The sequence below is a fragment of the Pinus tabuliformis genome, chromosome 7 (genome assembly GCF_031772625.1).
Source record: "Pinus tabuliformis cultivar Carrire ecotype Pingquan chromosome 7, CPIR1, whole genome shotgun sequence".
Lineage (NCBI taxonomy): Eukaryota > Viridiplantae > Streptophyta > Pinopsida > Pinales > Pinaceae > Pinus > Pinus tabuliformis.
The window spans coordinates 114,536,647-114,563,425 of record NC_142293.1 but is presented as its reverse complement, the minus strand read 5'-3'; the positions used below and the strand labels follow the sequence as shown (position 1 = coordinate 114,563,425).

At 61.3% G+C, this 26,779-nt stretch overlaps 37 non-coding genes across 37 annotated transcripts; all 37 read left to right on the top strand.

Annotated features, from left to right (window-relative positions):
• The first annotated feature begins 550 nt into the window (after positions 1-550).
• LOC149245856 (5S ribosomal RNA) lies at positions 551-669 on the top strand. Its single transcript, XR_016268057.1, has one exon. It is a non-coding gene; the product is annotated as a 5S ribosomal RNA (ribosomal RNA).
• A 586-nt stretch (positions 670-1,255) lies between these two features.
• On the top strand, positions 1,256-1,373 carry LOC149245855 (5S ribosomal RNA). The gene has a single exon (XR_016267512.1). It is a non-coding gene; the product is annotated as a 5S ribosomal RNA (ribosomal RNA).
• A 589-nt stretch (positions 1,374-1,962) lies between these two features.
• Positions 1,963-2,081, top strand: LOC149245854 (5S ribosomal RNA). Its single transcript, XR_016268056.1, has one exon. It is a non-coding gene; the product is annotated as a 5S ribosomal RNA (ribosomal RNA).
• A 593-nt stretch (positions 2,082-2,674) lies between these two features.
• Positions 2,675-2,793, top strand: LOC149245853 (5S ribosomal RNA). Its single transcript, XR_016268054.1, has one exon. It is a non-coding gene; the product is annotated as a 5S ribosomal RNA (ribosomal RNA).
• A 596-nt stretch (positions 2,794-3,389) lies between these two features.
• LOC149245852 (5S ribosomal RNA) lies at positions 3,390-3,508 on the top strand. Its single transcript, XR_016268053.1, has one exon. It is a non-coding gene; the product is annotated as a 5S ribosomal RNA (ribosomal RNA).
• A 594-nt stretch (positions 3,509-4,102) lies between these two features.
• Positions 4,103-4,221, top strand: LOC149245851 (5S ribosomal RNA). The gene has a single exon (XR_016268052.1). It is a non-coding gene; the product is annotated as a 5S ribosomal RNA (ribosomal RNA).
• A 594-nt stretch (positions 4,222-4,815) lies between these two features.
• LOC149245850 (5S ribosomal RNA) lies at positions 4,816-4,934 on the top strand. Its single transcript, XR_016268051.1, has one exon. It is a non-coding gene; the product is annotated as a 5S ribosomal RNA (ribosomal RNA).
• A 596-nt stretch (positions 4,935-5,530) lies between these two features.
• On the top strand, positions 5,531-5,649 carry LOC149245849 (5S ribosomal RNA). Its single transcript, XR_016268050.1, has one exon. It is a non-coding gene; the product is annotated as a 5S ribosomal RNA (ribosomal RNA).
• Positions 5,650-6,245: 596 nt separating this feature from the next.
• On the top strand, positions 6,246-6,364 carry LOC149245848 (5S ribosomal RNA). The gene has a single exon (XR_016268049.1). It is a non-coding gene; the product is annotated as a 5S ribosomal RNA (ribosomal RNA).
• A 596-nt stretch (positions 6,365-6,960) lies between these two features.
• Positions 6,961-7,079, top strand: LOC149245847 (5S ribosomal RNA). The gene has a single exon (XR_016268048.1). It is a non-coding gene; the product is annotated as a 5S ribosomal RNA (ribosomal RNA).
• A 596-nt stretch (positions 7,080-7,675) lies between these two features.
• On the top strand, positions 7,676-7,794 carry LOC149245846 (5S ribosomal RNA). Its single transcript, XR_016268047.1, has one exon. It is a non-coding gene; the product is annotated as a 5S ribosomal RNA (ribosomal RNA).
• Positions 7,795-8,390: 596 nt separating this feature from the next.
• On the top strand, positions 8,391-8,509 carry LOC149245845 (5S ribosomal RNA). Its single transcript, XR_016268046.1, has one exon. It is a non-coding gene; the product is annotated as a 5S ribosomal RNA (ribosomal RNA).
• A 596-nt stretch (positions 8,510-9,105) lies between these two features.
• On the top strand, positions 9,106-9,224 carry LOC149245844 (5S ribosomal RNA). Its single transcript, XR_016268045.1, has one exon. It is a non-coding gene; the product is annotated as a 5S ribosomal RNA (ribosomal RNA).
• Positions 9,225-9,820: 596 nt separating this feature from the next.
• Positions 9,821-9,939, top strand: LOC149245843 (5S ribosomal RNA). The gene has a single exon (XR_016268043.1). It is a non-coding gene; the product is annotated as a 5S ribosomal RNA (ribosomal RNA).
• A 596-nt stretch (positions 9,940-10,535) lies between these two features.
• LOC149245842 (5S ribosomal RNA) lies at positions 10,536-10,654 on the top strand. Its single transcript, XR_016268042.1, has one exon. It is a non-coding gene; the product is annotated as a 5S ribosomal RNA (ribosomal RNA).
• Positions 10,655-11,250: 596 nt separating this feature from the next.
• Positions 11,251-11,369, top strand: LOC149245841 (5S ribosomal RNA). The gene has a single exon (XR_016268041.1). It is a non-coding gene; the product is annotated as a 5S ribosomal RNA (ribosomal RNA).
• A 596-nt stretch (positions 11,370-11,965) lies between these two features.
• On the top strand, positions 11,966-12,084 carry LOC149245840 (5S ribosomal RNA). Its single transcript, XR_016268040.1, has one exon. It is a non-coding gene; the product is annotated as a 5S ribosomal RNA (ribosomal RNA).
• Positions 12,085-12,680: 596 nt separating this feature from the next.
• On the top strand, positions 12,681-12,799 carry LOC149245839 (5S ribosomal RNA). The gene has a single exon (XR_016268039.1). It is a non-coding gene; the product is annotated as a 5S ribosomal RNA (ribosomal RNA).
• A 596-nt stretch (positions 12,800-13,395) lies between these two features.
• On the top strand, positions 13,396-13,514 carry LOC149245838 (5S ribosomal RNA). Its single transcript, XR_016268038.1, has one exon. It is a non-coding gene; the product is annotated as a 5S ribosomal RNA (ribosomal RNA).
• Positions 13,515-14,110: 596 nt separating this feature from the next.
• On the top strand, positions 14,111-14,229 carry LOC149245837 (5S ribosomal RNA). Its single transcript, XR_016268037.1, has one exon. It is a non-coding gene; the product is annotated as a 5S ribosomal RNA (ribosomal RNA).
• A 596-nt stretch (positions 14,230-14,825) lies between these two features.
• Positions 14,826-14,944, top strand: LOC149245836 (5S ribosomal RNA). The gene has a single exon (XR_016268036.1). It is a non-coding gene; the product is annotated as a 5S ribosomal RNA (ribosomal RNA).
• Positions 14,945-15,540: 596 nt separating this feature from the next.
• LOC149245835 (5S ribosomal RNA) lies at positions 15,541-15,659 on the top strand. The gene has a single exon (XR_016268035.1). It is a non-coding gene; the product is annotated as a 5S ribosomal RNA (ribosomal RNA).
• Positions 15,660-16,255: 596 nt separating this feature from the next.
• Positions 16,256-16,374, top strand: LOC149245834 (5S ribosomal RNA). Its single transcript, XR_016268034.1, has one exon. It is a non-coding gene; the product is annotated as a 5S ribosomal RNA (ribosomal RNA).
• A 596-nt stretch (positions 16,375-16,970) lies between these two features.
• On the top strand, positions 16,971-17,089 carry LOC149245833 (5S ribosomal RNA). Its single transcript, XR_016268032.1, has one exon. It is a non-coding gene; the product is annotated as a 5S ribosomal RNA (ribosomal RNA).
• A 596-nt stretch (positions 17,090-17,685) lies between these two features.
• On the top strand, positions 17,686-17,804 carry LOC149245832 (5S ribosomal RNA). Its single transcript, XR_016268031.1, has one exon. It is a non-coding gene; the product is annotated as a 5S ribosomal RNA (ribosomal RNA).
• A 596-nt stretch (positions 17,805-18,400) lies between these two features.
• On the top strand, positions 18,401-18,519 carry LOC149245831 (5S ribosomal RNA). The gene has a single exon (XR_016268030.1). It is a non-coding gene; the product is annotated as a 5S ribosomal RNA (ribosomal RNA).
• A 596-nt stretch (positions 18,520-19,115) lies between these two features.
• Positions 19,116-19,234, top strand: LOC149245830 (5S ribosomal RNA). Its single transcript, XR_016268029.1, has one exon. It is a non-coding gene; the product is annotated as a 5S ribosomal RNA (ribosomal RNA).
• Positions 19,235-19,830: 596 nt separating this feature from the next.
• LOC149245829 (5S ribosomal RNA) lies at positions 19,831-19,949 on the top strand. Its single transcript, XR_016268028.1, has one exon. It is a non-coding gene; the product is annotated as a 5S ribosomal RNA (ribosomal RNA).
• A 596-nt stretch (positions 19,950-20,545) lies between these two features.
• On the top strand, positions 20,546-20,664 carry LOC149245828 (5S ribosomal RNA). Its single transcript, XR_016268026.1, has one exon. It is a non-coding gene; the product is annotated as a 5S ribosomal RNA (ribosomal RNA).
• A 596-nt stretch (positions 20,665-21,260) lies between these two features.
• LOC149245827 (5S ribosomal RNA) lies at positions 21,261-21,379 on the top strand. Its single transcript, XR_016268025.1, has one exon. It is a non-coding gene; the product is annotated as a 5S ribosomal RNA (ribosomal RNA).
• A 596-nt stretch (positions 21,380-21,975) lies between these two features.
• On the top strand, positions 21,976-22,094 carry LOC149245826 (5S ribosomal RNA). Its single transcript, XR_016268024.1, has one exon. It is a non-coding gene; the product is annotated as a 5S ribosomal RNA (ribosomal RNA).
• A 596-nt stretch (positions 22,095-22,690) lies between these two features.
• Positions 22,691-22,809, top strand: LOC149245825 (5S ribosomal RNA). Its single transcript, XR_016268023.1, has one exon. It is a non-coding gene; the product is annotated as a 5S ribosomal RNA (ribosomal RNA).
• Positions 22,810-23,405: 596 nt separating this feature from the next.
• On the top strand, positions 23,406-23,524 carry LOC149245824 (5S ribosomal RNA). Its single transcript, XR_016268022.1, has one exon. It is a non-coding gene; the product is annotated as a 5S ribosomal RNA (ribosomal RNA).
• Positions 23,525-24,120: 596 nt separating this feature from the next.
• LOC149245823 (5S ribosomal RNA) lies at positions 24,121-24,239 on the top strand. The gene has a single exon (XR_016268020.1). It is a non-coding gene; the product is annotated as a 5S ribosomal RNA (ribosomal RNA).
• Positions 24,240-24,835: 596 nt separating this feature from the next.
• On the top strand, positions 24,836-24,954 carry LOC149245822 (5S ribosomal RNA). The gene has a single exon (XR_016268019.1). It is a non-coding gene; the product is annotated as a 5S ribosomal RNA (ribosomal RNA).
• Positions 24,955-25,550: 596 nt separating this feature from the next.
• LOC149245821 (5S ribosomal RNA) lies at positions 25,551-25,669 on the top strand. Its single transcript, XR_016268018.1, has one exon. It is a non-coding gene; the product is annotated as a 5S ribosomal RNA (ribosomal RNA).
• Positions 25,670-26,265: 596 nt separating this feature from the next.
• On the top strand, positions 26,266-26,384 carry LOC149245820 (5S ribosomal RNA). The gene has a single exon (XR_016268017.1). It is a non-coding gene; the product is annotated as a 5S ribosomal RNA (ribosomal RNA).
• The last annotated feature ends 395 nt before the right edge of the window (positions 26,385-26,779 follow it).

Here is a 26,779-nt window from a genome sequence, read left to right as displayed (position 1 = left end):
TACTTGTATATCGATTTATAATGGAGCCCGAGAGCGAAGAGATCGCCGGAGCATTAGGGGGGGCAGGGGAGCGTAGCTGAGGAAACGGCGACTCGCTTTAAGACTGCTCCGAGGGAAATTCGAGAACGGGTCCTTTCCCTGGTCGGAGTCAGGGGCGGATCACAGTGCAACGGCGGCGACGCATTTTTCGGCAGTGGGCATGATTCTAGGACCGTTCGCATCGCCGCTGCCGGATATGACACGGGAGAGTGGGGTAAGAGTGTGGATCATATGCACTTCCGTTGGAATTCGAATTCGGAAGAACCGCGGATCGTTCGCGGAAAGGCCCGCGCGCGCTCCACGAGCGCCGCCGGTGGTCGCGGAACTTACCCTTTTCCCTTCTCTCTCTTCTTTTCACATTTTCGCTCGTCCGTTCTTCCGCTGGCTCCCCGCGGGGCGGGAGGCGCCGTCGAGTCGGGAAGAGGGCGAGCCCCCTGCGCCGAACCGTTTCGGATCGAGGGCCCCGTGGCTCGGCGGTGTCCGTTGAAGAGGGGAGGGGCGAGATCTTTGCGGGTGCGATCATACCAGCGTTAATGCACCGGATCCCATCAGAACTCCGCAGTTAAGCGCGCTTGGGCTAGAGTAGTACTGGGATGGGTGACCTCCCGGGAAGTCCTAGTGTTGCACCCTACCCCCCTCTTTGCGCGGCGTTTTGCGACGTGGGGCTACTTGTATATCGATTTATAATGGAGCCCGAGAGCGAAGAGATCGCCGGAGCATTAGGGGGGGCAGGGGGAGCGTAGCTGAGGGAAACGGCGACACGCTTTAAGACTGCTCCGAGGGAAATTCGAGAACGGGGTCTTTTCCCTGGTCGGAGTCAGGGGCGGGATCACAGTGCAACGGCGGCGACGCATTTTGCGGCAGTGGGCGATGAATCTAGACCGTTCGCATCGCCGCTGCGGATATGACACGGAGAGTGGGGTAAGAGGTGTGATCATATGCACTTCCGTAGGAATTCGAATTCTGGAAGAACCGCGGATCGTTCGCGGAAAGGCCGCGCGGTCTCCACGGAGCGCCGCCGTGGTCGCGGAACTTACGCCTTTCCCTTCTCTCTCTTCTTTTCATTTTCGCTCGTCCGTTCTTCCGCTGGCTCCCCGCGGGGCGGGAGGCGCCGTCGAGTCGGGGAAGAGGCGAGCCCCTGCGCCGAACCGTTCGGATCGAGGCCCCGTGGGCTCGGCGGTGTCCCTTGAAGAGGGGGAGGGGGCGAGATCTTTGCGGGTGCGATCATACCAGCGTTAATGCACCGGATCCCATCAGAACTCCGCAGTTAAGCGCGCTTGGCTAGAGTAGTACTGGGATGGGTGACCTCCCGGGAAGTCCTAGTGTTGCACCCTCCCCCCTCTTTTGCGCGGCGTTTTGCGACGTGGGGCTACTTGTATATCGATTTATAATGGGAGCCGAGAGCGAAGAGATCGCCGGAGCATTAGGGGGGGCAGGGGGGAGCGTAGCTGAGGGAAACGGCGACTCGCTTTAAGACTGCTCCGAGGGAAATTCGAGAACGGGGGTCTTTTCCCTGGTCGGGAGTCAGGGCGGGGATCACAGTGCAACGGCGGCGACGCATTTTGCGGCAGTGGGCGATGAATCTAGGACCGTTCGCATCGCCGCTGCGGATATGACACGAGGAGAGTGGGGTAAGAGGTGTGGATCATATGCACTTCCGTAGGAATTCGAATTCTGGAAGAACCGCGGATCGTTCGCGGAAAGCCGCGCGCGCTCCACGGAGCGCCGCCGGTGGTCGCGGAACTTACGCCTTTCCCTTCTCTCTCTTCTTTCATTTTCGCTCGCCGTTCTTCCGCTGGCTCCCCGCGGGGCGGGAGCGCCGTCGAGTCGGGAAAGAGGGCGAGCCCCTGCGCCGAACCGTTTCGGATCGAGGGCCCCGTGGCTCGGCGGTCCGTTGAAGAGGGGGAGGGGCGAGATCTTTGCGGGTGCGATCATACCAGCGTTAATGCACCGGATCCCATCAGAACTCCGCAGTTAAGCGCGCTTGGGCTAGAGTAGTACTGGGATGGGTGACCTCCCGGGAAGTCCTAGTGTTGCACCCTCCCCCCTCTTTTGCGCGGCGTTTTGCGACGTGGGGCTACTTGTATATCGATTTATAATGGGAGCCCGAGAGCGAAGAGATCGCCGGAGCATTAGGGGGGGCAGGGGGGAGCGTAGCTGAGGGAAACGGCGACTCGCTTTAAGACTGCTCCGAGGGAAATTCGAGAACGGGGTCTTTTCCTGGTCGGGAGTCAGGGGCGGGATCACAGTGCAACGGCGGCGACGCATTTTGCGGCAGTGGGCGATGAATCTAGGACCGTTCGCATCGCCGCTGCGGATATGACACGAGGAGAGTGGGGTAAGAGGTGTGGATCATATGCACTTCCGTAGGAATTCGAATTCTGGAAGAACCGCGGATCGTTCGCGGAAAGGCCGCGCGCGCTCCACGGAGCGCCGCCGGTGGTCGCGGAACTTACGCCTTTCCCTTCTCTCTCTTCTTTTCATTTTCGCTCGTCCGTTCTTCCGCTGGCTCCCCGCGGGCGGGAGGCGCCGTCGAGTCGGGGAAGAGGGCGAGCCCCTGCGCCGAACCGTTTCGGATCGAGGGCCCGTGGCTCGGCGGTGTCCGTTGAAGAGGGGGAGGGGGCGAGATCCTTGCGGGTGCGATCATACCAGCGTTAATGCACCGGATCCCATCAGAACTCCGCAGTTAAGCGCGCTTGGGCTAGAGTAGTACTGGGATGGGTGACCTCCCGGGAAGTCCTAGTGTTGCACCCTCCCCCCTTTTTTTGTGCGTCGTTTTGCGACGTGGGGCTACTTATATATCGATTTATAATGGGAGCCCGCGAACGAAGAGATCGCCGGAGCATTAGGGGGGGCAGGGGGAGCGTAGCTGAGGGAAACGGCGACTCGCTTTAAGACTGCTCCGAGGGAAATTCGAGAACGGGGTCTTTTCCCTGGTCGGGAGTCAGGGGCGGGATCACAGTGCAACGGCGGCGACGCATTTTGCGGCAGTGGGCGATGAATCTAGGACCGTTCGCATCGCCGCTGCGGATATGACACGAGGAGAGTGGGGTAAGAGGTGTGGATCATATGCACTTCCGTAGGAATTCGAATTCTGGAAGAACCGCGGATCGTTCGCGGAAAGGCCGCGCGCGCTCCACGGAGCGCCGCCGGTGGTCGCGGAACTTACGCCTTTCCCTTCTCTCTCTTCTTTTCATTTTCGCTCGTCCGTTCTTCCGCTGGCTCCCCGCGGGGCGGGAGGCGCCGTCGAGTCGGGGAAGAGGGCGAGCCCCTGCGCCGAACCGTTTCGGATCGAGGGCCCCGTGGCTCGGCGGTGTCCCTTGAAGAGGGGGAGGGGGCGAGATCTTTGCGGGTGCGATCATACCAGCGTTAATGCACCGGATCCCATCAGAACTCCGCAGTTAAGCGCGCTTGGGCTAGAGTAGTACTGGGATGGGTGACCTCCCGGGAAGTCCTAGTGTTGCACCCTCCCCCCTCTTTTGCGCGGCGTTTTGCGACGTGGGGCTACTTGTATATCGATTTATAATGGGAGCCCGAGAGCGAAGAGATCGCCGGAGCATTAGGGGGGGCAGGGGGGAGCGTAGCTGAGGGAAACGGCGACTCGCTTTAAGACTGCTCCGAGGGAAATTCGAGAACGGGGTCTTTTCCCTGGTCGGGAGTCAGGGGCGGGATCACAGTGCAACGGCGGCGACGCATTTTGCGGCAGTGGGCGATGAATCTAGGACCGTTCGCATCGCCGCTGCGGATATGACACGAGGAGAGTGGGGTAAGAGGTGTGGATCATATGCACTTCCGTAGGAATTCGAATTCTGGAAGAACCGCGGATCGTTCGCGGAAAGGCCGCGCGCGCTCCACGGAGCGCCGCCGGTGGTCGCGGAACTTACGCCTTTCCTTCTCTCTCTTCTTTTCATTCTCGCTCGTCCGTTCTTCCGCTGGCTCCCCGCGGGGCGGGAGGCGCCGTCGAGTCGGGGAAGAGGGCGAGCCCCTGCGCCGAACCGTTTCGGATCGAGGGCCCGTGGCTCGGCGGTGTCCCTTGAAGAGGGGGAGGGGGCGAGATCTTTGCGGGTGCGATCATACCAGCGTTAATGCACCGGATCCCATCAGAACTCCGCAGTTAAGCGCGCTTGGGCTAGAGTAGTACTGGGATGGGTGACCTCCCGGGAAGTCCTAGTGTTGCACCCTCCCCCCTCTTTTGCGCGGCGTTTTGCGACGTGGGGCTACTTGTATATCGATTTATAATGGGAGCCCGAGAGCGAAGAGATCGCCGGAGCATTAGGGGGGGCAGGGGGGAGCGTAGCTGAGGGAAACGGCGACTCGCTTTAAGACTGCTCCGAGGGAAATTCGAGAACGGGGTCTTTTCCCTGGTCGGGAGTCAGGGGCGGGATCACAGTGCAACGGCGGCGACGCATTTTGCGGCAGTGGGCGATGAATCTAGGACCGTTCGCATCGCCGCTGCGGATATGACACGAGGAGAGTGGGGTAAGAGGTGTGGATCATATGCACTTCCGTAGGAATTCGAATTCTGGAAGAACCGCGGATCGTTCGCGGAAAGGCCGCGCGCGCTCCACGGAGCGCCGCCGGTGGTCGCGGAACTTACGCCTTTCCTTCTCTCTCTTCTTTTCATTTTCGCTCGTCCGTTCTTCCGCTGGCTCCCCGCGGGGCGGGAGGCGCCGCCGAGTCGGGGAAGAGGGCGAGCCCCTGCGCCGAACCGTTTCGGATCGAGGGCCCGTGGCTCGGCGGTGTCCCTTGAAGAGGGGGAGGGGGCGAGATCCTTGCGGGTGCGATCATACCAGCGTTAATGCACCGGATCCCATCAGAACTCCGCAGTTAAGCGCGCTTGGGCTAGAGTAGTACTGGGATGGGTGACCTCCCGGGAAGTCCTAGTGTTGCACCCTCCCCCCTCTTTTGCGCGGCGTTTTGCGACGTGGGGCTACTTGTATATCGATTTATAATGGGAGCCCGAGAGCGAAGAGATCGCCGGAGCATTAGGGGGGGCAGGGGGGAGCGTAGCTGAGGGAAACGGCGACTCGCTTTAAGACTGCTCCGAGGGAAATTCGAGAACGGGGTCTTTTCCCTGGTCGGGAGTCAGGGGCGGGATCACAGTGCAACGGCGGCGACGCATTTTGCGGCAGTGGGCGATGAATCTAGGACCGTTCGCATCGCCGCTGCGGATATGACACGAGGAGAGTGGGGTAAGAGGTGTGGATCATATGCACTTCCGTAGGAATTCGAATTCTGGAAGAACCGCGGATCGTTCGCGGAAAGGCCGCGCGCGCTCCACGGAGCGCCGCCGGTGGTCGCGGAACTTACGCCTTTCCCTTCTCTCTCTTCTTTTCATTTTCGCTCGTCCGTTCTTCCGCTGGCTCCCCGCGGGGCGGGAGGCGCCGTCGAGTCGGGGAAGAGGGCGAGCCCCTGCGCCGAACCGTTTCGGATCGAGGGCCCCGTGGCTCGGCGGTGTCCCTTGAAGAGGGGGAGGGGGCGAGATCTTTGCGGGTGCGATCATACCAGCGTTAATGCACCGGATCCCATCAGAACTCCGCAGTTAAGCGCGCTTGGGCTAGAGTAGTACTGGGATGGGTGACCTCCCGGGAAGTCCTAGTGTTGCACCCTCCCCCCTCTTTTGCGCGGCGTTTTGCGACGTGGGGCTACTTGTATATCGATTTATAATGGGAGCCCGAGAGCGAAGAGATCGCCGGAGCATTAGGGGGGGCAGGGGGGAGCGTAGCTGAGGGAAACGGCGACTCGCTTTAAGACTGCTCCGAGGGAAATTCGAGAACGGGGTCTTTTCCCTGGTCGGGAGTCAGGGGCGGGATCACAGTGCAACGGCGGCGACGCATTTTGCGGCAGTGGGCGATGAATCTAGGACCGTTCGCATCGCCGCTGCGGATATGACACGAGGAGAGTGGGGTAAGAGGTGTGGATCATATGCACTTCCGTAGGAATTCGAATTCTGGAAGAACCGCGGATCGTTCGCGGAAAGGCCGCGCGCGCTCCACGGAGCGCCGCCGGTGGTCGCGGAACTTACGCCTTTCCCTTCTCTCTCTTCTTTTCATTTTCGCTCGTCCGTTCTTCCGCTGGCTCCCCGCGGGGCGGGAGGCGCCGTCGAGTCGGGGAAGAGGGCGAGCCCCTGCGCCGAACCGTTTCGGATCGAGGGCCCCGTGGCTCGGCGGTGTCCGTTGAAGAGGGGGAGGGGGCGAGATCTTTGCGGGTGCGATCATACCAGCGTTAATGCACCGGATCCCATCAGAACTCCGCAGTTAAGCGCGCTTGGGCTAGAGTAGTACTGGGATGGGTGACCTCCCGGGAAGTCCTAGTGTTGCACCCTCCCCCCTCTTTTGCGCGGCGTTTTGCGACGTGGGGCTACTTGTATATCGATTTATAATGGGAGCCCGAGAGCGAAGAGATCGCCGGAGCATTAGGGGGGGCAGGGGGGAGCGTAGCTGAGGGAAACGGCGACTCGCTTTAAGACTGCTCCGAGGGAAATTCGAGAACGGGGTCTTTTCCCTGGTCGGGAGTCAGGGGCGGGATCACAGTGCAACGGCGGCGACGCATTTTGCGGCAGTGGGCGATGAATCTAGGACCGTTCGCATCGCCGCTGCGGATATGACACGAGGAGAGTGGGGTAAGAGGTGTGGATCATATGCACTTCCGTAGGAATTCGAATTCTGGAAGAACCGCGGATCGTTCGCGGAAAGGCCGCGCGCGCTCCACGGAGCGCCGCCGGTGGTCGCGGAACTTACGCCTTTCCCTTCTCTCTCTTCTTTTCATTTTCGCTCGTCCGTTCTTCCGCTGGCTCCCCGCGGGGCGGGAGGCGCCGTCGAGTCGGGGAAGAGGGCGAGCCCCTGCGCCGAACCGTTTCGGATCGAGGGCCCCGTGGCTCGGCGGTGTCCGTTGAAGAGGGGGAGGGGGCGAGATCTTTGCGGGTGCGATCATACCAGCGTTAATGCACCGGATCCCATCAGAACTCCGCAGTTAAGCGCGCTTGGGCTAGAGTAGTACTGGGATGGGTGACCTCCCGGGAAGTCCTAGTGTTGCACCCTCCCCCCTCTTTTGCGCGGCGTTTTGCGACGTGGGGCTACTTGTATATCGATTTATAATGGGAGCCCGAGAGCGAAGAGATCGCCGGAGCATTAGGGGGGGCAGGGGGGAGCGTAGCTGAGGGAAACGGCGACTCGCTTTAAGACTGCTCCGAGGGAAATTCGAGAACGGGGTCTTTTCCCTGGTCGGGAGTCAGGGGCGGGATCACAGTGCAACGGCGGCGACGCATTTTGCGGCAGTGGGCGATGAATCTAGGACCGTTCGCATCGCCGCTGCGGATATGACACGAGGAGAGTGGGGTAAGAGGTGTGGATCATATGCACTTCCGTAGGAATTCGAATTCTGGAAGAACCGCGGATCGTTCGCGGAAAGGCCGCGCGCGCTCCACGGAGCGCCGCCGGTGGTCGCGGAACTTACGCCTTTCCCTTCTCTCTCTTCTTTTCATTTTCGCTCGTCCGTTCTTCCGCTGGCTCCCCGCGGGGCGGGAGGCGCCGTCGAGTCGGGGAAGAGGGCGAGCCCCTGCGCCGAACCGTTTCGGATCGAGGGCCCCGTGGCTCGGCGGTGTCCCTTGAAGAGGGGGAGGGGGCGAGATCTTTGCGGGTGCGATCATACCAGCGTTAATGCACCGGATCCCATCAGAACTCCGCAGTTAAGCGCGCTTGGGCTAGAGTAGTACTGGGATGGGTGACCTCCCGGGAAGTCCTAGTGTTGCACCCTCCCCCCTCTTTTGCGCGGCGTTTTGCGACGTGGGGCTACTTGTATATCGATTTATAATGGGAGCCCGAGAGCGAAGAGATCGCCGGAGCATTAGGGGGGGCAGGGGGGAGCGTAGCTGAGGGAAACGGCGACTCGCTTTAAGACTGCTCCGAGGGAAATTCGAGAACGGGGTCTTTTCCCTGGTCGGGAGTCAGGGGCGGGATCACAGTGCAACGGCGGCGACGCATTTTGCGGCAGTGGGCGATGAATCTAGGACCGTTCGCATCGCCGCTGCGGATATGACACGAGGAGAGTGGGGTAAGAGGTGTGGATCATATGCACTTCCGTAGGAATTCGAATTCTGGAAGAACCGCGGATCGTTCGCGGAAAGGCCGCGCGCGCTCCACGGAGCGCCGCCGGTGGTCGCGGAACTTACGCCTTTCCCTTCTCTCTCTTCTTTTCATTTTCGCTCGTCCGTTCTTCCGCTGGCTCCCCGCGGGGCGGGAGGCGCCGTCGAGTCGGGGAAGAGGGCGAGCCCCTGCGCCGAACCGTTTCGGATCGAGGGCCCCGTGGCTCGGCGGTGTCCGTTGAAGAGGGGGAGGGGGCGAGATCTTTGCGGGTGCGATCATACCAGCGTTAATGCACCGGATCCCATCAGAACTCCGCAGTTAAGCGCGCTTGGGCTAGAGTAGTACTGGGATGGGTGACCTCCCGGGAAGTCCTAGTGTTGCACCCTCCCCCCTCTTTTGCGCGGCGTTTTGCGACGTGGGGCTACTTGTATATCGATTTATAATGGGAGCCCGAGAGCGAAGAGATCGCCGGAGCATTAGGGGGGGCAGGGGGGAGCGTAGCTGAGGGAAACGGCGACTCGCTTTAAGACTGCTCCGAGGGAAATTCGAGAACGGGGTCTTTTCCCTGGTCGGGAGTCAGGGGCGGGATCACAGTGCAACGGCGGCGACGCATTTTGCGGCAGTGGGCGATGAATCTAGGACCGTTCGCATCGCCGCTGCGGATATGACACGAGGAGAGTGGGGTAAGAGGTGTGGATCATATGCACTTCCGTAGGAATTCGAATTCTGGAAGAACCGCGGATCGTTCGCGGAAAGGCCGCGCGCGCTCCACGGAGCGCCGCCGGTGGTCGCGGAACTTACGCCTTTCCCTTCTCTCTCTTCTTTTCATTTTCGCTCGTCCGTTCTTCCGCTGGCTCCCCGCGGGGCGGGAGGCGCCGTCGAGTCGGGGAAGAGGGCGAGCCCCTGCGCCGAACCGTTTCGGATCGAGGGCCCCGTGGCTCGGCGGTGTCCCTTGAAGAGGGGGAGGGGGCGAGATCTTTGCGGGTGCGATCATACCAGCGTTAATGCACCGGATCCCATCAGAACTCCGCAGTTAAGCGCGCTTGGGCTAGAGTAGTACTGGGATGGGTGACCTCCCGGGAAGTCCTAGTGTTGCACCCTCCCCCCTCTTTTGCGCGGCGTTTTGCGACGTGGGGCTACTTGTATATCGATTTATAATGGGAGCCCGAGAGCGAAGAGATCGCCGGAGCATTAGGGGGGGCAGGGGGGAGCGTAGCTGAGGGAAACGGCGACTCGCTTTAAGACTGCTCCGAGGGAAATTCGAGAACGGGGTCTTTTCCCTGGTCGGGAGTCAGGGGCGGGATCACAGTGCAACGGCGGCGACGCATTTTGCGGCAGTGGGCGATGAATCTAGGACCGTTCGCATCGCCGCTGCGGATATGACACGAGGAGAGTGGGGTAAGAGGTGTGGATCATATGCACTTCCGTAGGAATTCGAATTCTGGAAGAACCGCGGATCGTTCGCGGAAAGGCCGCGCGCGCTCCACGGAGCGCCGCCGGTGGTCGCGGAACTTACGCCTTTCCCTTCTCTCTCTTCTTTTCATTTTCGCTCGTCCGTTCTTCCGCTGGCTCCCCGCGGGGCGGGAGGCGCCGTCGAGTCGGGGAAGAGGGCGAGCCCCTGCGCCGAACCGTTTCGGATCGAGGGCCCCGTGGCTCGGCGGTGTCCCTTGAAGAGGGGGAGGGGGCGAGATCTTTGCGGGTGCGATCATACCAGCGTTAATGCACCGGATCCCATCAGAACTCCGCAGTTAAGCGCGCTTGGGCTAGAGTAGTACTGGGATGGGTGACCTCCCGGGAAGTCCTAGTGTTGCACCCTCCCCCCTCTTTTGCGCGGCGTTTTGCGACGTGGGGCTACTTGTATATCGATTTATAATGGGAGCCCGAGAGCGAAGAGATCGCCGGAGCATTAGGGGGGGCAGGGGGGAGCGTAGCTGAGGGAAACGGCGACTCGCTTTAAGACTGCTCCGAGGGAAATTCGAGAACGGGGTCTTTTCCCTGGTCGGGAGTCAGGGGCGGGATCACAGTGCAACGGCGGCGACGCATTTTGCGGCAGTGGGCGATGAATCTAGGACCGTTCGCATCGCCGCTGCGGATATGACACGAGGAGAGTGGGGTAAGAGGTGTGGATCATATGCACTTCCGTAGGAATTCGAATTCTGGAAGAACCGCGGATCGTTCGCGGAAAGGCCGCGCGCGCTCCACGGAGCGCCGCCGGTGGTCGCGGAACTTACGCCTTTCCCTTCTCTCTCTTCTTTTCATTTTCGCTCGTCCGTTCTTCCGCTGGCTCCCCGCGGGGCGGGAGGCGCCGTCGAGTCGGGGAAGAGGGCGAGCCCCTGCGCCGAACCGTTTCGGATCGAGGGCCCCGTGGCTCGGCGGTGTCCGTTGAAGAGGGGGAGGGGGCGAGATCTTTGCGGGTGCGATCATACCAGCGTTAATGCACCGGATCCCATCAGAACTCCGCAGTTAAGCGCGCTTGGGCTAGAGTAGTACTGGGATGGGTGACCTCCCGGGAAGTCCTAGTGTTGCACCCTCCCCCCTCTTTTGCGCGGCGTTTTGCGACGTGGGGCTACTTGTATATCGATTTATAATGGGAGCCCGAGAGCGAAGAGATCGCCGGAGCATTAGGGGGGGCAGGGGGGAGCGTAGCTGAGGGAAACGGCGACTCGCTTTAAGACTGCTCCGAGGGAAATTCGAGAACGGGGTCTTTTCCCTGGTCGGGAGTCAGGGGCGGGATCACAGTGCAACGGCGGCGACGCATTTTGCGGCAGTGGGCGATGAATCTAGGACCGTTCGCATCGCCGCTGCGGATATGACACGAGGAGAGTGGGGTAAGAGGTGTGGATCATATGCACTTCCGTAGGAATTCGAATTCTGGAAGAACCGCGGATCGTTCGCGGAAAGGCCGCGCGCGCTCCACGGAGCGCCGCCGGTGGTCGCGGAACTTACGCCTTTCCCTTCTCTCTCTTCTTTTCATTTTCGCTCGTCCGTTCTTCCGCTGGCTCCCCGCGGGGCGGGAGGCGCCGTCGAGTCGGGGAAGAGGGCGAGCCCCTGCGCCGAACCGTTTCGGATCGAGGGCCCCGTGGCTCGGCGGTGTCCGTTGAAGAGGGGGAGGGGGCGAGATCTTTGCGGGTGCGATCATACCAGCGTTAATGCACCGGATCCCATCAGAACTCCGCAGTTAAGCGCGCTTGGGCTAGAGTAGTACTGGGATGGGTGACCTCCCGGGAAGTCCTAGTGTTGCACCCTCCCCCCTCTTTTGCGCGGCGTTTTGCGACGTGGGGCTACTTGTATATCGATTTATAATGGGAGCCCGAGAGCGAAGAGATCGCCGGAGCATTAGGGGGGGCAGGGGGGAGCGTAGCTGAGGGAAACGGCGACTCGCTTTAAGACTGCTCCGAGGGAAATTCGAGAACGGGGTCTTTTCCCTGGTCGGGAGTCAGGGGCGGGATCACAGTGCAACGGCGGCGACGCATTTTGCGGCAGTGGGCGATGAATCTAGGACCGTTCGCATCGCCGCTGCGGATATGACACGAGGAGAGTGGGGTAAGAGGTGTGGATCATATGCACTTCCGTAGGAATTCGAATTCTGGAAGAACCGCGGATCGTTCGCGGAAAGGCCGCGCGCGCTCCACGGAGCGCCGCCGGTGGTCGCGGAACTTACGCCTTTCCCTTCTCTCTCTTCTTTTCATTTTCGCTCGTCCGTTCTTCCGCTGGCTCCCCGCGGGGCGGGAGGCGCCGTCGAGTCGGGGAAGAGGGCGAGCCCCTGCGCCGAACCGTTTCGGATCGAGGGCCCCGTGGCTCGGCGGTGTCCGTTGAAGAGGGGGAGGGGGCGAGATCTTTGCGGGTGCGATCATACCAGCGTTAATGCACCGGATCCCATCAGAACTCCGCAGTTAAGCGCGCTTGGGCTAGAGTAGTACTGGGATGGGTGACCTCCCGGGAAGTCCTAGTGTTGCACCCTCCCCCCTCTTTTGCGCGGCGTTTTGCGACGTGGGGCTACTTGTATATCGATTTATAATGGGAGCCCGAGAGCGAAGAGATCGCCGGAGCATTAGGGGGGGCAGGGGGGAGCGTAGCTGAGGGAAACGGCGACTCGCTTTAAGACTGCTCCGAGGGAAATTCGAGAACGGGGTCTTTTCCCTGGTCGGGAGTCAGGGGCGGGATCACAGTGCAACGGCGGCGACGCATTTTGCGGCAGTGGGCGATGAATCTAGGACCGTTCGCATCGCCGCTGCGGATATGACACGAGGAGAGTGGGGTAAGAGGTGTGGATCATATGCACTTCCGTAGGAATTCGAATTCTGGAAGAACCGCGGATCGTTCGCGGAAAGGCCGCGCGCGCTCCACGGAGCGCCGCCGGTGGTCGCGGAACTTACGCCTTTCCCTTCTCTCTCTTCTTTTCATTTTCGCTCGTCCGTTCTTCCGCTGGCTCCCCGCGGGGCGGGAGGCGCCGTCGAGTCGGGGAAGAGGGCGAGCCCCTGCGCCGAACCGTTTCGGATCGAGGGCCCCGTGGCTCGGCGGTGTCCGTTGAAGAGGGGGAGGGGGCGAGATCTTTGCGGGTGCGATCATACCAGCGTTAATGCACCGGATCCCATCAGAACTCCGCAGTTAAGCGCGCTTGGGCTAGAGTAGTACTGGGATGGGTGACCTCCCGGGAAGTCCTAGTGTTGCACCCTCCCCCCTCTTTTGCGCGGCGTTTTGCGACGTGGGGCTACTTGTATATCGATTTATAATGGGAGCCCGAGAGCGAAGAGATCGCCGGAGCATTAGGGGGGGCAGGGGGGAGCGTAGCTGAGGGAAACGGCGACTCGCTTTAAGACTGCTCCGAGGGAAATTCGAGAACGGGGTCTTTTCCCTGGTCGGGAGTCAGGGGCGGGATCACAGTGCAACGGCGGCGACGCATTTTGCGGCAGTGGGCGATGAATCTAGGACCGTTCGCATCGCCGCTGCGGATATGACACGAGGAGAGTGGGGTAAGAGGTGTGGATCATATGCACTTCCGTAGGAATTCGAATTCTGGAAGAACCGCGGATCGTTCGCGGAAAGGCCGCGCGCGCTCCACGGAGCGCCGCCGGTGGTCGCGGAACTTACGCCTTTCCCTTCTCTCTCTTCTTTTCATTTTCGCTCGTCCGTTCTTCCGCTGGCTCCCCGCGGGGCGGGAGGCGCCGTCGAGTCGGGGAAGAGGGCGAGCCCCTGCGCCGAACCGTTTCGGATCGAGGGCCCCGTGGCTCGGCGGTGTCCCTTGAAGAGGGGGAGGGGGCGAGATCTTTGCGGGTGCGATCATACCAGCGTTAATGCACCGGATCCCATCAGAACTCCGCAGTTAAGCGCGCTTGGGCTAGAGTAGTACTGGGATGGGTGACCTCCCGGGAAGTCCTAGTGTTGCACCCTCCCCCCTCTTTTGCGCGGCGTTTTGCGACGTGGGGCTACTTGTATATCGATTTATAATGGGAGCCCGAGAGCGAAGAGATCGCCGGAGCATTAGGGGGGGCAGGGGGGAGCGTAGCTGAGGGAAACGGCGACTCGCTTTAAGACTGCTCCGAGGGAAATTCGAGAACGGGGTCTTTTCCCTGGTCGGGAGTCAGGGGCGGGATCACAGTGCAACGGCGGCGACGCATTTTGCGGCAGTGGGCGATGAATCTAGGACCGTTCGCATCGCCGCTGCGGATATGACACGAGGAGAGTGGGGTAAGAGGTGTGGATCATATGCACTTCCGTAGGAATTCGAATTCTGGAAGAACCGCGGATCGTTCGCGGAAAGGCCGCGCGCGCTCCACGGAGCGCCGCCGGTGGTCGCGGAACTTACGCCTTTCCCTTCTCTCTCTTCTTTTCATTTTCGCTCGTCCGTTCTTCCGCTGGCTCCCCGCGGGGCGGGAGGCGCCGTCGAGTCGGGGAAGAGGGCGAGCCCCTGCGCCGAACCGTTTCGGATCGAGGGCCCCGTGGCTCGGCGGTGTCCGTTGAAGAGGGGGAGGGGGCGAGATCTTTGCGGGTGCGATCATACCAGCGTTAATGCACCGGATCCCATCAGAACTCCGCAGTTAAGCGCGCTTGGGCTAGAGTAGTACTGGGATGGGTGACCTCCCGGGAAGTCCTAGTGTTGCACCCTCCCCCCTCTTTTGCGCGGCGTTTTGCGACGTGGGGCTACTTGTATATCGATTTATAATGGGAGCCCGAGAGCGAAGAGATCGCCGGAGCATTAGGGGGGGCAGGGGGGAGCGTAGCTGAGGGAAACGGCGACTCGCTTTAAGACTGCTCCGAGGGAAATTCGAGAACGGGGTCTTTTCCCTGGTCGGGAGTCAGGGGCGGGATCACAGTGCAACGGCGGCGACGCATTTTGCGGCAGTGGGCGATGAATCTAGGACCGTTCGCATCGCCGCTGCGGATATGACACGAGGAGAGTGGGGTAAGAGGTGTGGATCATATGCACTTCCGTAGGAATTCGAATTCTGGAAGAACCGCGGATCGTTCGCGGAAAGGCCGCGCGCGCTCCACGGAGCGCCGCCGGTGGTCGCGGAACTTACGCCTTTCCCTTCTCTCTCTTCTTTTCATTTTCGCTCGTCCGTTCTTCCGCTGGCTCCCCGCGGGGCGGGAGGCGCCGTCGAGTCGGGGAAGAGGGCGAGCCCCTGCGCCGAACCGTTTCGGATCGAGGGCCCCGTGGCTCGGCGGTGTCCGTTGAAGAGGGGGAGGGGGCGAGATCTTTGCGGGTGCGATCATACCAGCGTTAATGCACCGGATCCCATCAGAACTCCGCAGTTAAGCGCGCTTGGGCTAGAGTAGTACTGGGATGGGTGACCTCCCGGGAAGTCCTAGTGTTGCACCCTCCCCCCTCTTTTGCGCGGCGTTTTGCGACGTGGGGCTACTTGTATATCGATTTATAATGGGAGCCCGAGAGCGAAGAGATCGCCGGAGCATTAGGGGGGGCAGGGGGGAGCGTAGCTGAGGGAAACGGCGACTCGCTTTAAGACTGCTCCGAGGGAAATTCGAGAACGGGGTCTTTTCCCTGGTCGGGAGTCAGGGGCGGGATCACAGTGCAACGGCGGCGACGCATTTTGCGGCAGTGGGCGATGAATCTAGGACCGTTCGCATCGCCGCTGCGGATATGACACGAGGAGAGTGGGGTAAGAGGTGTGGATCATATGCACTTCCGTAGGAATTCGAATTCTGGAAGAACCGCGGATCGTTCGCGGAAAGGCCGCGCGCGCTCCACGGAGCGCCGCCGGTGGTCGCGGAACTTACGCCTTTCCCTTCTCTCTCTTCTTTTCATTTTCGCTCGTCCGTTCTTCCGCTGGCTCCCCGCGGGGCGGGAGGCGCCGTCGAGTCGGGGAAGAGGGCGAGCCCCTGCGCCGAACCGTTTCGGATCGAGGGCCCCGTGGCTCGGCGGTGTCCGTTGAAGAGGGGGAGGGGGCGAGATCTTTGCGGGTGCGATCATACCAGCGTTAATGCACCGGATCCCATCAGAACTCCGCAGTTAAGCGCGCTTGGGCTAGAGTAGTACTGGGATGGGTGACCTCCCGGGAAGTCCTAGTGTTGCACCCTCCCCCCTCTTTTGCGCGGCGTTTTGCGACGTGGGGCTACTTGTATATCGATTTATAATGGGAGCCCGAGAGCGAAGAGATCGCCGGAGCATTAGGGGGGGCAGGGGGGAGCGTAGCTGAGGGAAACGGCGACTCGCTTTAAGACTGCTCCGAGGGAAATTCGAGAACGGGGTCTTTTCCCTGGTCGGGAGTCAGGGGCGGGATCACAGTGCAACGGCGGCGACGCATTTTGCGGCAGTGGGCGATGAATCTAGGACCGTTCGCATCGCCGCTGCGGATATGACACGAGGAGAGTGGGGTAAGAGGTGTGGATCATATGCACTTCCGTAGGAATTCGAATTCTGGAAGAACCGCGGATCGTTCGCGGAAAGGCCGCGCGCGCTCCACGGAGCGCCGCCGGTGGTCGCGGAACTTACGCCTTTCCCTTCTCTCTCTTCTTTTCATTTTCGCTCGTCCGTTCTTCCGCTGGCTCCCCGCGGGGCGGGAGGCGCCGTCGAGTCGGGGAAGAGGGCGAGCCCCTGCGCCGAACCGTTTCGGATCGAGGGCCCCGTGGCTCGGCGGTGTCCGTTGAAGAGGGGGAGGGGGCGAGATCTTTGCGGGTGCGATCATACCAGCGTTAATGCACCGGATCCCATCAGAACTCCGCAGTTAAGCGCGCTTGGGCTAGAGTAGTACTGGGATGGGTGACCTCCCGGGAAGTCCTAGTGTTGCACCCTCCCCCCTCTTTTGCGCGGCGTTTTGCGACGTGGGGCTACTTGTATATCGATTTATAATGGGAGCCCGAGAGCGAAGAGATCGCCGGAGCATTAGGGGGGGCAGGGGGGAGCGTAGCTGAGGGAAACGGCGACTCGCTTTAAGACTGCTCCGAGGGAAATTCGAGAACGGGGTCTTTTCCCTGGTCGGGAGTCAGGGGCGGGATCACAGTGCAACGGCGGCGACGCATTTTGCGGCAGTGGGCGATGAATCTAGGACCGTTCGCATCGCCGCTGCGGATATGACACGAGGAGAGTGGGGTAAGAGGTGTGGATCATATGCACTTCCGTAGGAATTCGAATTCTGGAAGAACCGCGGATCGTTCGCGGAAAGGCCGCGCGCGCTCCACGGAGCGCCGCCGGTGGTCGCGGAACTTACGCCTTTCCCTTCTCTCTCTTCTTTTCATTTTCGCTCGTCCGTTCTTCCGCTGGCTCCCCGCGGGGCGGGAGGCGCCGTCGAGTCGGGGAAGAGGGCGAGCCCCTGCGCCGAACCGTTTCGGATCGAGGGCCCCGTGGCTCGGCGGTGTCCGTTGAAGAGGGGGAGGGGGCGAGATCTTTGCGGGTGCGATCATACCAGCGTTAATGCACCGGATCCCATCAGAACTCCGCAGTTAAGCGCGCTTGGGCTAGAGTAGTACTGGGATGGGTGACCTCCCGGGAAGTCCTAGTGTTGCACCCTCCCCCCTCTTTTGCGCGGCGTTTTGCGACGTGGGGCTACTTGTATATCGATTTATAATGGGAGCCCGAGAGCGAAGAGATCGCCGGAGCATTAGGGGGGGCAGGGGGGAGCGTAGCTGAGGGAAACGGCGACTCGCTTTAAGACTGCTCCGAGGGAAATTCGAGAACGGGGTCTTTTCCCTGGTCGGGAGTCAGGGGCGGGATCACAGTGCAACGGCGGCGACGCATTTTGCGGCAGTGGGCGATGAATCTAGGACCGTTCGCATCGCCGCTGCGGATATGACACGAGGAGAGTGGGGTAAGAGGTGTGGATCATATGCACTTCCGTAGGAATTCGAATTCTGGAAGAACCGCGGATCGTTCGCGGAAAGGCCGCGCGCGCTCCACGGAGCGCCGCCGGTGGTCGCGGAACTTACGCCTTTCCCTTCTCTCTCTTCTTTTCATTTTCGCTCGTCCGTTCTTCCGCTGGCTCCCCGCGGGGCGGGAGGCGCCGTCGAGTCGGGGAAGAGGGCGAGCCCCTGCGCCGAACCGTTTCGGATCGAGGGCCCCGTGGCTCGGCGGTGTCCGTTGAAGAGGGGGAGGGGGCGAGATCTTTGCGGGTGCGATCATACCAGCGTTAATGCACCGGATCCCATCAGAACTCCGCAGTTAAGCGCGCTTGGGCTAGAGTAGTACTGGGATGGGTGACCTCCCGGGAAGTCCTAGTGTTGCACCCTCCCCCCTCTTTTGCGCGGCGTTTTGCGACGTGGGGCTACTTGTATATCGATTTATAATGGGAGCCCGAGAGCGAAGAGATCGCCGGAGCATTAGGGGGGGCAGGGGGGAGCGTAGCTGAGGGAAACGGCGACTCGCTTTAAGACTGCTCCGAGGGAAATTCGAGAACGGGGTCTTTTCCCTGGTCGGGAGTCAGGGGCGGGATCACAGTGCAACGGCGGCGACGCATTTTGCGGCAGTGGGCGATGAATCTAGGACCGTTCGCATCGCCGCTGCGGATATGACACGAGGAGAGTGGGGTAAGAGGTGTGGATCATATGCACTTCCGTAGGAATTCGAATTCTGGAAGAACCGCGGATCGTTCGCGGAAAGGCCGCGCGCGCTCCACGGAGCGCCGCCGGTGGTCGCGGAACTTACGCCTTTCCCTTCTCTCTCTTCTTTTCATTTTCGCTCGTCCGTTCTTCCGCTGGCTCCCCGCGGGGCGGGAGGCGCCGTCGAGTCGGGGAAGAGGGCGAGCCCCTGCGCCGAACCGTTTCGGATCGAGGGCCCCGTGGCTCGGCGGTGTCCGTTGAAGAGGGGGAGGGGGCGAGATCTTTGCGGGTGCGATCATACCAGCGTTAATGCACCGGATCCCATCAGAACTCCGCAGTTAAGCGCGCTTGGGCTAGAGTAGTACTGGGATGGGTGACCTCCCGGGAAGTCCTAGTGTTGCACCCTCCCCCCTCTTTTGCGCGGCGTTTTGCGACGTGGGGCTACTTGTATATCGATTTATAATGGGAGCCCGAGAGCGAAGAGATCGCCGGAGCATTAGGGGGGGCAGGGGGGAGCGTAGCTGAGGGAAACGGCGACTCGCTTTAAGACTGCTCCGAGGGAAATTCGAGAACGGGGTCTTTTCCCTGGTCGGGAGTCAGGGGCGGGATCACAGTGCAACGGCGGCGACGCATTTTGCGGCAGTGGGCGATGAATCTAGGACCGTTCGCATCGCCGCTGCGGATATGACACGAGGAGAGTGGGGTAAGAGGTGTGGATCATATGCACTTCCGTAGGAATTCGAATTCTGGAAGAACCGCGGATCGTTCGCGGAAAGGCCGCGCGCGCTCCACGGAGCGCCGCCGGTGGTCGCGGAACTTACGCCTTTCCCTTCTCTCTCTTCTTTTCATTTTCGCTCGTCCGTTCTTCCGCTGGCTCCCCGCGGGGCGGGAGGCGCCGTCGAGTCGGGGAAGAGGGCGAGCCCCTGCGCCGAACCGTTTCGGATCGAGGGCCCCGTGGCTCGGCGGTGTCCGTTGAAGAGGGGGAGGGGGCGAGATCTTTGCGGGTGCGATCATACCAGCGTTAATGCACCGGATCCCATCAGAACTCCGCAGTTAAGCGCGCTTGGGCTAGAGTAGTACTGGGATGGGTGACCTCCCGGGAAGTCCTAGTGTTGCACCCTCCCCCCTCTTTTGCGCGGCGTTTTGCGACGTGGGGCTACTTGTATATCGATTTATAATGGGAGCCCGAGAGCGAAGAGATCGCCGGAGCATTAGGGGGGGCAGGGGGGAGCGTAGCTGAGGGAAACGGCGACTCGCTTTAAGACTGCTCCGAGGGAAATTCGAGAACGGGGTCTTTTCCCTGGTCGGGAGTCAGGGGCGGGATCACAGTGCAACGGCGGCGACGCATTTTGCGGCAGTGGGCGATGAATCTAGGACCGTTCGCATCGCCGCTGCGGATATGACACGAGGAGAGTGGGGTAAGAGGTGTGGATCATATGCACTTCCGTAGGAATTCGAATTCTGGAAGAACCGCGGATCGTTCGCGGAAAGGCCGCGCGCGCTCCACGGAGCGCCGCCGGTGGTCGCGGAACTTACGCCTTTCCCTTCTCTCTCTTCTTTTCATTTTCGCTCGTCCGTTCTTCCGCTGGCTCCCCGCGGGGCGGGAGGCGCCGTCGAGTCGGGGAAGAGGGCGAGCCCCTGCGCCGAACCGTTTCGGATCGAGGGCCCCGTGGCTCGGCGGTGTCCGTTGAAGAGGGGGAGGGGGCGAGATCTTTGCGGGTGCGATCATACCAGCGTTAATGCACCGGATCCCATCAGAACTCCGCAGTTAAGCGCGCTTGGGCTAGAGTAGTACTGGGATGGGTGACCTCCCGGGAAGTCCTAGTGTTGCACCCTCCCCCCTCTTTTGCGCGGCGTTTTGCGACGTGGGGCTACTTGTATATCGATTTATAATGGGAGCCCGAGAGCGAAGAGATCGCCGGAGCATTAGGGGGGGCAGGGGGGAGCGTAGCTGAGGGAAACGGCGACTCGCTTTAAGACTGCTCCGAGGGAAATTCGAGAACGGGGTCTTTTCCCTGGTCGGGAGTCAGGGGCGGGATCACAGTGCAACGGCGGCGACGCATTTTGCGGCAGTGGGCGATGAATCTAGGACCGTTCGCATCGCCGCTGCGGATATGACACGAGGAGAGTGGGGTAAGAGGTGTGGATCATATGCACTTCCGTAGGAATTCGAATTCTGGAAGAACCGCGGATCGTTCGCGGAAAGGCCGCGCGCGCTCCACGGAGCGCCGCCGGTGGTCGCGGAACTTACGCCTTTCCCTTCTCTCTCTTCTTTTCATTTTCGCTCGTCCGTTCTTCCGCTGGCTCCCCGCGGGGCGGGAGGCGCCGTCGAGTCGGGGAAGAGGGCGAGCCCCTGCGCCGAACCGTTTCGGATCGAGGGCCCCGTGGCTCGGCGGTGTCCGTTGAAGAGGGGGAGGGGGCGAGATCTTTGCGGGTGCGATCATACCAGCGTTAATGCACCGGATCCCATCAGAACTCCGCAGTTAAGCGCGCTTGGGCTAGAGTAGTACTGGGATGGGTGACCTCCCGGGAAGTCCTAGTGTTGCACCCTCCCCCCTCTTTTGCGCGGCGTTTTGCGACGTGGGGCTACTTGTATATCGATTTATAATGGGAGCCCGAGAGCGAAGAGATCGCCGGAGCATTAGGGGGGGCAGGGGGGAGCGTAGCTGAGGGAAACGGCGACTCGCTTTAAGACTGCTCCGAGGGAAATTCGAGAACGGGGTCTTTTCCCTGGTCGGGAGTCAGGGGCGGGATCACAGTGCAACGGCGGCGACGCATTTTGCGGCAGTGGGCGATGAATCTAGGACCGTTCGCATCGCCGCTGCGGATATGACACGAGGAGAGTGGGGTAAGAGGTGTGGATCATATGCACTTCCGTAGGAATTCGAATTCTGGAAGAACCGCGGATCGTTCGCGGAAAGGCCGCGCGCGCTCCACGGAGCGCCGCCGGTGGTCGCGGAACTTACGCCTTTCCCTTCTCTCTCTTCTTTTCATTTTCGCTCGTCCGTTCTTCCGCTGGCTCCCCGCGGGGCGGGAGGCGCCGTCGAGTCGGGGAAGAGGGCGAGCCCCTGCGCCGAACCGTTTCGGATCGAGGGCCCCGTGGCTCGGCGGTGTCCGTTGAAGAGGGGGAGGGGGCGAGATCTTTGCGGGTGCGATCATACCAGCGTTAATGCACCGGATCCCATCAGAACTCCGCAGTTAAGCGCGCTTGGGCTAGAGTAGTACTGGGATGGGTGACCTCCCGGGAAGTCCTAGTGTTGCACCCTCCCCCCTCTTTTGCGCGGCGTTTTGCGACGTGGGGCTACTTGTATATCGATTTATAATGGGAGCCCGAGAGCGAAGAGATCGCCGGAGCATTAGGGGGGGCAGGGGGGAGCGTAGCTGAGGGAAACGGCGACTCGCTTTAAGACTGCTCCGAGGGAAATTCGAGAACGGGGTCTTTTCCCTGGTCGGGAGTCAGGGGCGGGATCACAGTGCAACGGCGGCGACGCATTTTGCGGCAGTGGGCGATGAATCTAGGACCGTTCGCATCGCCGCTGCGGATATGACACGAGGAGAGTGGGGTAAGAGGTGTGGATCATATGCACTTCCGTAGGAATTCGAATTCTGGAAGAACCGCGGATCGTTCGCGGAAAGGCCGCGCGCGCTCCACGGAGCGCCGCCGGTGGTCGCGGAACTTACGCCTTTCCCTTCTCTCTCTTCTTTTCATTTTCGCTCGTCCGTTCTTCCGCTGGCTCCCCGCGGGGCGGGAGGCGCCGTCGAGTCGGGGAAGAGGGCGAGCCCCTGCGCCGAACCGTTTCGGATCGAGGGCCCCGTGGCTCGGCGGTGTCCGTTGAAGAGGGGGAGGGGGCGAGATCTTTGCGGGTGCGATCATACCAGCGTTAATGCACCGGATCCCATCAGAACTCCGCAGTTAAGCGCGCTTGGGCTAGAGTAGTACTGGGATGGGTGACCTCCCGGGAAGTCCTAGTGTTGCACCCTCCCCCCTCTTTTGCGCGGCGTTTTGCGACGTGGGGCTACTTGTATATCGATTTATAATGGGAGCCCGAGAGCGAAGAGATCGCCGGAGCATTAGGGGGGGCAGGGGGGAGCGTAGCTGAGGGAAACGGCGACTCGCTTTAAGACTGCTCCGAGGGAAATTCGAGAACGGGGTCTTTTCCCTGGTCGGGAGTCAGGGGCGGGATCACAGTGCAACGGCGGCGACGCATTTTGCGGCAGTGGGCGATGAATCTAGGACCGTTCGCATCGCCGCTGCGGATATGACACGAGGAGAGTGGGGTAAGAGGTGTGGATCATATGCACTTCCGTAGGAATTCGAATTCTGGAAGAACCGCGGATCGTTCGCGGAAAGGCCGCGCGCGCTCCACGGAGCGCCGCCGGTGGTCGCGGAACTTACGCCTTTCCCTTCTCTCTCTTCTTTTCATTTTCGCTCGTCCGTTCTTCCGCTGGCTCCCCGCGGGGCGGGAGGCGCCGTCGAGTCGGGGAAGAGGGCGAGCCCCTGCGCCGAACCGTTTCGGATCGAGGGCCCCGTGGCTCGGCGGTGTCCGTTGAAGAGGGGGAGGGGGCGAGATCTTTGCGGGTGCGATCATACCAGCGTTAATGCACCGGATCCCATCAGAACTCCGCAGTTAAGCGCGCTTGGGCTAGAGTAGTACTGGGATGGGTGACCTCCCGGGAAGTCCTAGTGTTGCACCCTCCCCCCTCTTTTGCGCGGCGTTTTGCGACGTGGGGCTACTTGTATATCGATTTATAATGGGAGCCCGAGAGCGAAGAGATCGCCGGAGCATTAGGGGGGGCAGGGGGGAGCGTAGCTGAGGGAAACGGCGACTCGCTTTAAGACTGCTCCGAGGGAAATTCGAGAACGGGGTCTTTTCCCTGGTCGGGAGTCAGGGGCGGGATCACAGTGCAACGGCGGCGACGCATTTTGCGGCAGTGGGCGATGAATCTAGGACCGTTCGCATCGCCGCTGCGGATATGACACGAGGAGAGTGGGGTAAGAGGTGTGGATCATATGCACTTCCGTAGGAATTCGAATTCTGGAAGAACCGCGGATCGTTCGCGGAAAGGCCGCGCGCGCTCCACGGAGCGCCGCCGGTGGTCGCGGAACTTACGCCTTTCCCTTCTCTCTCTTCTTTTCATTTTCGCTCGTCCGTTCTTCCGCTGGCTCCCCGCGGGGCGGGAGGCGCCGTCGAGTCGGGGAAGAGGGCGAGCCCCTGCGCCGAACCGTTTCGGATCGAGGGCCCCGTGGCTCGGCGGTGTCCGTTGAAGAGGGGGAGGGGGCGAGATCTTTGCGGGTGCGATCATACCAGCGTTAATGCACCGGATCCCATCAGAACTCCGCAGTTAAGCGCGCTTGGGCTAGAGTAGTACTGGGATGGGTGACCTCCCGGGAAGTCCTAGTGTTGCACCCTCCCCCCTCTTTTGCGCGGCGTTTTGCGACGTGGGGCTACTTGTATATCGATTTATAATGGGAGCCCGAGAGCGAAGAGATCGCCGGAGCATTAGGGGGGGCAGGGGGGAGCGTAGCTGAGGGAAACGGCGACTCGCTTTAAGACTGCTCCGAGGGAAATTCGAGAACGGGGTCTTTTCCCTGGTCGGGAGTCAGGGGCGGGATCACAGTGCAACGGCGGCGACGCATTTTGCGGCAGTGGGCGATGAATCTAGGACCGTTCGCATCGCCGCTGCGGATATGACACGAGGAGAGTGGGGTAAGAGGTGTGGATCATATGCACTTCCGTAGGAATTCGAATTCTGGAAGAACCGCGGATCGTTCGCGGAAAGGCCGCGCGCGCTCCACGGAGCGCCGCCGGTGGTCGCGGAACTTACGCCTTTCCCTTCTCTCTCTTCTTTTCATTTTCGCTCGTCCGTTCTTCCGCTGGCTCCCCGCGGGGCGGGAGGCGCCGTCGAGTCGGGGAAGAGGGCGAGCCCCTGCGCCGAACCGTTTCGGATCGAGGGCCCCGTGGCTCGGCGGTGTCCGTTGAAGAGGGGGAGGGGGCGAGATCTTTGCGGGTGCGATCATACCAGCGTTAATGCACCGGATCCCATCAGAACTCCGCAGTTAAGCGCGCTTGGGCTAGAGTAGTACTGGGATGGGTGACCTCCCGGGAAGTCCTAGTGTTGCACCCTCCCCCCTCTTTTGCGCGGCGTTTTGCGACGTGGGGCTACTTGTATATCGATTTATAATGGGAGCCCGAGAGCGAAGAGATCGCCGGAGCATTAGGGGGGGCAGGGGGGAGCGTAGCTGAGGGAAACGGCGACTCGCTTTAAGACTGCTCCGAGGGAAATTCGAGAACGGGGTCTTTTCCCTGGTCGGGAGTCAGGGGCGGGATCACAGTGCAACGGCGGCGACGCATTTTGCGGCAGTGGGCGATGAATCTAGGACCGTTCGCATCGCCGCTGCGGATATGACACGAGGAGAGTGGGGTAAGAGGTGTGGATCATATGCACTTCCGTAGGAATTCGAATTCTGGAAGAACCGCGGATCGTTCGCGGAAAGGCCGCGCGCGCTCCACGGAGCGCCGCCGGTGGTCGCGGAACTTACGCCTTTCCCTTCTCTCTCTTCTTTTCATTTTCGCTCGTCCGTTCTTCCGCTGGCTCCCCGCGGGGCGGGAGGCGCCGTCGAGTCGGGGAAGAGGGCGAGCCCCTGCGCCGAACCGTTTCGGATCGAGGGCCCCGTGGCTCGGCGGTGTCCGTTGAAGAGGGGGAGGGGGCGAGATCTTTGCGGGTGCGATCATACCAGCGTTAATGCACCGGATCCCATCAGAACTCCGCAGTTAAGCGCGCTTGGGCTAGAGTAGTACTGGGATGGGTGACCTCCCGGGAAGTCCTAGTGTTGCACCCTCCCCCCTCTTTTGCGCGGCGTTTTGCGACGTGGGGCTACTTGTATATCGATTTATAATGGGAGCCCGAGAGCGAAGAGATCGCCGGAGCATTAGGGGGGGCAGGGGGGAGCGTAGCTGAGGGAAACGGCGACTCGCTTTAAGACTGCTCCGAGGGAAATTCGAGAACGGGGTCTTTTCCCTGGTCGGGAGTCAGGGGCGGGATCACAGTGCAACGGCGGCGACGCATTTTGCGGCAGTGGGCGATGAATCTAGGACCGTTCGCATCGCCGCTGCGGATATGACACGAGGAGAGTGGGGTAAGAGGTGTGGATCATATGCACTTCCGTAGGAATTCGAATTCTGGAAGAACCGCGGATCGTTCGCGGAAAGGCCGCGCGCGCTCCACGGAGCGCCGCCGGTGGTCGCGGAACTTACGCCTTTCCCTTCTCTCTCTTCTTTTCATTTTCGCTCGTCCGTTCTTCCGCTGGCTCCCCGCGGGGCGGGAGGCGCCGTCGAGTCGGGGAAGAGGGCGAGCCCCTGCGCCGAACCGTTTCGGATCGAGGGCCCCGTGGCTCGGCGGTGTCCGTTGAAGAGGGGGAGGGGGCGAGATCTTTGCGGGTGCGATCATACCAGCGTTAATGCACCGGATCCCATCAGAACTCCGCAGTTAAGCGCGCTTGGGCTAGAGTAGTACTGGGATGGGTGACCTCCCGGGAAGTCCTAGTGTTGCACCCTCCCCCCTCTTTTGCGCGGCGTTTTGCGACGTGGGGCTACTTGTATATCGATTTATAATGGGAGCCCGAGAGCGAAGAGATCGCCGGAGCATTAGGGGGGGCAGGGGGGAGCGTAGCTGAGGGAAACGGCGACTCGCTTTAAGACTGCTCCGAGGGAAATTCGAGAACGGGGTCTTTTCCCTGGTCGGGAGTCAGGGGCGGGATCACAGTGCAACGGCGGCGACGCATTTTGCGGCAGTGGGCGATGAATCTAGGACCGTTCGCATCGCCGCTGCGGATATGACACGAGGAGAGTGGGGTAAGAGGTGTGGATCATATGCACTTCCGTAGGAATTCGAATTCTGGAAGAACCGCGGATCGTTCGCGGAAAGGCCGCGCGCGCTCCACGGAGCGCCGCCGGTGGTCGCGGAACTTACGCCTTTCCCTTCTCTCTCTTCTTTTCATTTTCGCTCGTCCGTTCTTCCGCTGGCTCCCCGCGGGGCGGGAGGCGCCGTCGAGTCGGGGAAGAGGGCGAGCCCCTGCGCCGAACCGTTTCGGATCGAGGGCCCCGTGGCTCGGCGGTGTCCCTTGAAGAGGGGGAGGGGGCGAGATCTTTGCGGGTGCGATCATACCAGCGTTAATGCACCGGATCCCATCAGAACTCCGCAGTTAAGCGCGCTTGGGCTAGAGTAGTACTGGGATGGGTGACCTCCCGGGAAGTCCTAGTGTTGCACCCTCCCCCCTCTTTTGCGCGGCGTTTTGCGACGTGGGGCTACTTGTATATCGATTTATAATGGGAGCCCGAGAGCGAAGAGATCGCCGGAGCATTAGGGGGGGCAGGGGGGAGCGTAGCTGAGGGAAACGGCGACTCGCTTTAAGACTGCTCCGAGGGAAATTCGAGAACGGGGTCTTTTCCCTGGTCGGGAGTCAGGGGCGGGATCACAGTGCAACGGCGGCGACGCATTTTGCGGCAGTGGGCGATGAATCTAGGACCGTTCGCATCGCCGCTGCGGATATGACACGAGGAGAGTGGGGTAAGAGGTGTGGATCATATGCACTTCCGTAGGAATTCGAATTCTGGAAGAACCGCGGATCGTTCGCGGAAAGGCCGCGCGCGCTCCACGGAGCGCCG